The sequence below is a fragment of the Camelus ferus genome, chromosome 3 (genome assembly GCF_009834535.1).
Source record: "Camelus ferus isolate YT-003-E chromosome 3, BCGSAC_Cfer_1.0, whole genome shotgun sequence".
NCBI classification, from domain to species: Eukaryota; Metazoa; Chordata; class Mammalia; order Artiodactyla; family Camelidae; genus Camelus; species Camelus ferus.
The window spans coordinates 6,733,832-6,741,205 of NC_045698.1; positions in this window are offsets into that span (position 1 = coordinate 6,733,832).

Consider the following 7,374-nt stretch of genomic DNA (forward strand, 5'->3'; position numbering starts at 1 on the left):
ATTTAGAATGGGACATCCACCCATAACTGATTCAGGTATCATTTGATTTCTCTACTGTTTTATGTAAGTTAATTTTAGAGGGGATCTGACAGACTGATATTCTTTGTTCTCTTCCTCTCTTTTTACCCCAAATAAAAATATGAGGACTCAACAGATTCCTTCTTAAAAAAAAAGAATCAGCATTGAAACTCACATACCCAAAGTCATTTGTATAAACTGCAGGGAAAGCTGTTACTCTCCTGTAATCAGCAGGCTCTAAACAGAAGTTTGATAAAGCCCGTCAGTGTGGTTGTTAGAGCATCAATAACCTTGGCCTTTAGGAAGGAGGCTGAATGAAGACGGATGGGTGGCGGGCTCTGGCCAGTCAGGCTCTTCCACTGCCAATCGCGGATGCCGACATCCGTGCCAGCGGCCATGCTACCCTAGTGCAATTAACAGATGCCTGGGCCAGAGCGACTGTTCCTCACTGTTGCCATCACTCTGACTTTGCTGCTGACTCTTAATCATTTTAACAATGTGGCATGCTGCTATTTTTGTTTGTTTGATACATGCTGGGGTGGCAATATTTTCCAAAGAATTGTTCAGAATGGGATAAAATCACTAGTTGACTTGTGCAAGTTTTAAGTATTTTTAATGGCAGGAAAGTTAGCATGCATGACAATAAAAGAGGCACATTGGAATCTCCCAAAATCAATAGGACAATTTAAGCACACGCCTGCCTTATGTTTCCCTGAAGAGAAATACTTTATAGCTCCTTTGACATAAAATATAAACCTACCATGCATTAATTTACTTGAGTGGTTTTGATCTCCATATATTTTCCATCTGTACCTCTGATTTATTAGGGCAATGCTGTAACAAACCCAACATTCAGGTTAAGATAATGAGATTTTTTTTCCTGTTCATGTAATAGTCCAGTGAGAAATTTCTCATTAGCAGGCTGTTTTGCTCTAACTAGTGATTCAAAGACCCTAACACCCTCCTACATGGAACTCCACTATCCCTGGGTGCTGCGGGAGACCCCCTGAAGTTTCAGTTTTCAAACAGCAGAAAGTCAAGGAGACGGTGGATAAGGCTCATTTGCTCCTTAAATAACCCAGCGAAGATATGATGCACATCACTTTTGCCCACATCTCACTGGAGAGAACTGGTTCATGGCCAGATCTGGATATAAAGTTGAACTGAAAAATGTCCTAAGTTAGGCCACCACCTACCAGACATGTCTCTATATTGTGGAAGAGGGAGCACAGTTTGGGGTTTATAGGGAGCCGTCTCTGCCACAACCACTTGGGGGTGTAATACATCTTGTAAATTTTGTTCCCCATATATTTAAAAACATGTCAATGTTATGTTAAATAGAATTAACATAACGGCTACATAAGGCATTGAACTATTACCAATCTGACTCCATCTTCCTATACACTTTGTATTCTGGTTCCCAAAGCATTGTTGTGTAATACTTGCTAATTAAAATTCATCTAATCCTACTGGGCCCATTTGGAGAGTTTCACTCTACTTGTGACTGGGGGCTGAGGACAAACACAGTATCATGCAAACCACCCACCCTTCATGGTGACTGCAAGGATTCAATCTGATGACCTCAGAAACGTTCCTTGGAAAAAATCCAGATAATTTTCAATTATCTCATTCATTCATTCATTCACTCATTCATTCAGAAATAGTCATTATCCTCCTACTAGAAGCCAGGAAGGAGGTCTCATTTTATATTCTTCTGCCAGTGTAAAATATTTAATTACCTATAATCTTTAATGTAAGTTTGTTAAGGATTTTCCGAAGGGAAATAAATTGTGCTAACTGATTCTCCACCCCTATCTCCAACATGTTGACCTTGTTTTCATTTCCTTAAAATGCTCTGGCTGATCATGGGGGCAGTTCTCCCAGCAGAGCTCCATTTATTACAGTAAACATCTAGCTGTTTTCCCTGGTGGGGAACTGTGACTCACAGCCCCAGAGACCACACTCTCCCCTTTCCTCCCCCAACTCCTTCTTGTGCCTTCGTTTCCCCCAGGGGACCCAGTAGGTCTTTAGCTTTTTAAGGGGTAAAAAGTCATTTTATTGAACAGAAGCACCCCTCCCACTGTCCCTTGGCTTTCCCACAGTGCCGGTCTCAGAGACACACACTTCAGGAAATCGGAAAATGAGTCCATGCTAATGACTTGATAATAAGTCAGGTTGGTTTCCACTTTTCTCTTGTTTTCAATCAGATTAAAGGAGAAGGTAATTGAATTGTCAGCTCATTGAACACTAAAAGTAATTTTTGGTCATAGATTGTAGTATGAGTTCTCAAATGTAGTTTGGAAGAGTTCAAAGAATTGAGCAACATGGTTGTAACAATTTTCTTCCATTTCCATCCGTTTATGTGGATGAATTTTCTAAGCACCTGAATCTGTGAAAGTGCAAAATAGGAATAGAATTGATACTGAATCCTTTTTCATTTTAGCAATAAGTAATGTTCATCCAGAGACATATGAATGAAAAGACTAAAAAGTACAAAAAAGAAAAGAAAAAGAAGGAAAACAAATCACCCATGTGACTAAAATGCATCTTTCAATAAAATGTTATGTTCTTTCTTATAATTACCAAAATTGCTGAGACAGTTTTCATTTTTGTTCCATTATGCAGTAGTAATTGTTTTAATAACTAAATCCAGAAGTAATTATCCAAAATGTAGAGTAGAGTATTTAAAATATCGCATGATATTTTAGAAAATTAAATCTAAATACAGACTCATATTTATATCTTGAAGTATAATGGAAATGCAAATTTAATGAACAAACGAAATGATGAAAAACTTCTGTGTAAAAGAAGAGTTTGTTCACATAGTTGAAAAATATTTGATGGTGGACATCAAATCACTGTGGGATTTAGAATCCACTGAATATATTTAAACAAGAAAATATTAAGGTTTTACTCTTAAGTTTCCAGTGTTGACAGGACATTTGAAATTATAACCTTGCAATTATTTAAATTTATGATAAGACATTTTGGATATTAACCTAAACATGCATGAAGGGAAACATTGACACATTCAACACTCTCTTAGGAAAAATATTTGAAGATGCCAGTCATGGTGCTGGCATTTCCACATCAATGTGTACAAGACTGGAGCAAAAGCATACAGCAGGATGATGTGTAGATCTTCTGCCCAGAGCTCCTGGGGCTGGAGATGTATCTTTAGGAAGGTGATATGGCACCTGTATCATAGAGCACCTAACATCCTATGGTTGTTAAGAGTGGTCACCAATTCCTCACCACTTCTCCTATGGAGCAGTAGAGTCCTTTGTCCTTGTCCTTGAATCTGGGCTACATGTAACTTGCTTTGGCCACTAGGAGGCAATGTAAGTGATGCCCTAAACTTTGAGCCTTTGCCTTAAGAAAGCTGCAGCTTATTCTTCAGTCTTCTTGGAGTTCACCCTCTTGGTATTCAACTGCCACGCTGAAGAAGCCCAAGTGAGTCCCAGGGAGAAGGTGGTAGAGGGGACCTGAGACATCTCAGCCACAGGACCTGCTCTGCCCTGGCTGCCAGCCATGAGTGTGAGCCGTCTCAGAGGGCTCAGCTCTGGTGACCCTCCAGACAACATTAGCCCACAGCTGATGCCAAGTGGAGTGGAATAACCCTCTCAGGGAGCCCATCAGCCCATAGAACAATGAGCGATAATAAATGATGATTGTCATTTTAAGCCTTAGGTTTTGGGGTCTCTCATTGCATAGCAATAAGATAACTGGTGTACCCCACTACAGAAAGACTGAGAAATAGTCACAATGTGGGATAATAAAGATTATAAATAGTCTCACTCATCAGTTCATGTCAAGTTTTCCCTAAAAAGTCATTAGGTCATTTCTTGTAGCCACATGAGTTACGAATAAAATGGTTTTCTAAGCATTTTGAATCTGAGCCATCACTGTACATTCAGAGGTACATTTCCTCATAATTTTTCATCTTTTCTTGTTGCCACACTAGGCCGTGCACTCCCCTGAGACAAGGAATTGTCCTCCTTTCCCCCCTATCTTTCTGGTCGTTTCAAGCACTAGGTTTTGCACCCAGCGGTAGAAACTTGCCATTTGCACTGTTTCACTGTCTCATCTTCATTGTCTATGTCTACAATTATCTCCCTTTTGTAGATGAAGAAACTGAGGCCCAGAGAGGTTAAGTAAGCTTCCCAAAGTCACACAGTGAATAGATCGCAATGTGTGGATTTAAACCCAGGCAGGTGAGTCTGAAGCACCACAAATGCGGTCTGTATTTTGGAGAACCACCACTTGAGCTGCCAAACCCAACAGGTAGGCATTTCTCAAATGACAGGAGGCTATATGTGAACCTGGGCTTTTTTTCCTACAAAACTTGATACAATTCACAAATCTTTATAAAGCAGCAGAATACTACATTAGTTCATGTAATAAGCTCCAGGTGATGCAAAGATGATTGACTATTCATGGAGATCACTCAGAAGTAAATATACAGGTATAAAAATGCATATTGCTCAATTAATTTTGTTGAATCATTGAACAAATAAACTACCAGTTTGATTTCCCTGGCTCATCTGTCAAGGAGCTCACAATCCCCTTTATTAAGAAAGTAGAACATGTATTCATCAAAGCAGATGCTCTTATTAAAAGCAGCACATAGTAAAAGAAACACAGGCTCTAATCACAAAGCGTGCCTGAATAATGAACAATGCTTACCAGATACAAGCATGCCCCAATTTTTTTTCTTCCAGGACACCACAGACCTTCTCAACACTCCTATTACTTCCAATGCCTAGTGCATTCCAACCCCAAGGCCCCCTCTGTCCCTCTTAATTCTTCCTATCCTTGCTTCACATCACCAGGACTCTTTAACTTGGACAGGTAATTGACCCTTTGTCCTCTTCTTTGAAACTTACTGACTCAGAAAGCATCCCTCCCAGTGAGAAGTTTTCCATTTTGCAACTGCTTTCCACAGAAGCCAGATTCTTTTTCTTTGGAACATTTATAAATCAGCAAAAACAACTGAACACATATTGAATGACATGTGACTCGGCTCCCTAGAGGTGCGTCTAAACGAATGTAGTCAATCGGCAATGCGCCGGAGTCAGGACACAGCACATCAGAAGAAGGTACAACTTGGCAACATTTCCAAACTCGGTAGATTTTGTACCTACCACAGATGGCCTCCTTATTTTGGGAACAAGCACTTTTGAAAAGAACCGCATTCCACTTGCTAAATCAGGTAAAAACAAGGCAAAAGAGGAAAAGATTCAATTAAATCATCATTTGGGGATTTCAAGAAAAAGAGATTAGTAATCTCTCCCCATAAAACCTTTAAACCACAATTATGAGGAAGCTGAATGATTGGCAATAATTTTTCAGATTTAAAAATCAGAGAACTTGATCATTTGATTGGAACAATAACCCCTTACTATTTCAATCCGAGTTGTTCGAGGCTGAGCTTTTAAGTTTATGGCTTATGTTAATAAAATCCATATAAACTAATAAGCTTAATATTTGTATTTATAACATAGCTTCATATACAAATGTATGTTTTGTGGGGTGGGTATAGCTCAGTGGTAGAGTGTGTGCTTAGCGTGCACGAGGTCTTGGGTTCACTCCCCAGTACCTCCTTAAAAAATAATAATAATAAAATAAAATTTAAATTAAGAAAAACAAATGCACGTTTTGCTGTTTAAATGGTTAACATCTAGAGCATTGTGTATGAATGTATATCTAGGTTCATGCAGAGGTTATATATTTAGGCCATATTGCTGATAAAATAGATTTTGTTCTAAAAGACTGCTTCTGAAATCAGAGCAGTTTCACATTTCAAAAGAAATGCAAATATTTGCCTGCTTGCTGCTTATTTTCATTGAACCAAAAACCACCTGAAGACTACTTGCCTTTAGATTTTCTCATCTTAAAAGTAAATTGTATTGATGGGGAAACTCGTCCCATGACACTCGCTGCGGATCTGAATTTTCAGCGTGCTGGAGGGTGGCGTGTCTGTGCCCAGTGCTGTGAATTGCTCATGTGAGATCTCAGAGAGCTCCTGGAAAGGTTAATAACTGTCCACAGCTCGGCAGTCACCTCGTCCTCCGCCCGAGGTCAGGTCGCAGCCGGGGCCTCGGCTCCGAAGGTGAAGCACGTGTGTAAGACACAGTCTCCCTGACAAAGCTACATGGGAGAGTCAGGCCCTTTTGTAATCTGTTATCTGTTCAAGACAGCTCTCCGCACTTCTCCAAAATGACCATCTCCCAAATGCTAGTCAACATAACTAGCTGACCAGCCCTGGGCTTCCCCCTGCACTGCTCTGGGACTGCAGGCTGGGCTTCGATCTCTGATGAGGCAGACAAGGGCATTGGGCCTGCGTTCGCAGGATGTCGCTGCCTTGCATTAGACGGCCCAGCCTGTGGTTGTTCTAAACCCCAGGTCAGTAATGATCATAAATCAATTGTACCAAAGTGCCTTCATCAGGGTGCCTCGCAGACTGAAGATTGCACTTTGATGAAGTAGCTGGCCATCCCCACACTTCCTGGACCGCCAGCTTGTTAGGAATACATCCTTGTCATCAAAGGTTGTTTGCTTTCTGCAGAGAGGGCTGCAAACTCCTCTTACCCACGGCAAGAGTAAGTGCCCCCAAGGAAGGCTGCTGTGAGAGGCAGAGTCCAGGGAAACAGTCCACTGTGATGTGGAAGGGAGGAGGCAGGGGTGGAAAAGACCACAGGGTTGTTTCCTTCCATTGGCCCTAGAAGGTTAGGTTTTGGTAGAATAATCCAAATAATAACATTACTGTTTTACATATTGTATCTGCTGGGATTAGACTCTGCTGCCTGGGACAGAAAGCCCAAATTGGCAGTGATTTACACAAACTAGACATGCTACTTGTCCTGCCTGTAAAAGCAGTCCAGAGGCAGCTGTGATGGCACACATGGTCCAGCTCCCTCAAGTCTTCAGGATACAGGATTTGTCCCACCGACACCTCTGCTATCCCCAGAATATGTTCCATAACCTCGAAGTCCCAACAGAATGCCAGAGCTCCAGCCATCACAGCCATGGTTCAGGGAGGAAGAAAGTGGCTCTTGTTCCTTTAAAGACACTTCCTGTGAATTGCACAAAACACTCTGACTTAACATTTGACCAAAATGCATGGCCACAGTTAGCTTTGATGGATGTGTGCAAACAGTCATTTGCCTTGGGGGCAAAAAGATTAGGAAAAAAATTGGGCAAAGGGGGAAATGGATACTGAGGAGCAACTGGAATTTCTGCTGTTTATAAATATAACCTCTCAATATGTAAATCACTTTCATTAGGAACTACTTTTGGAGAATAATTTTCATTTTTAAAGCGATTAGATCATATAACCCTAGAAACAAAATAAAT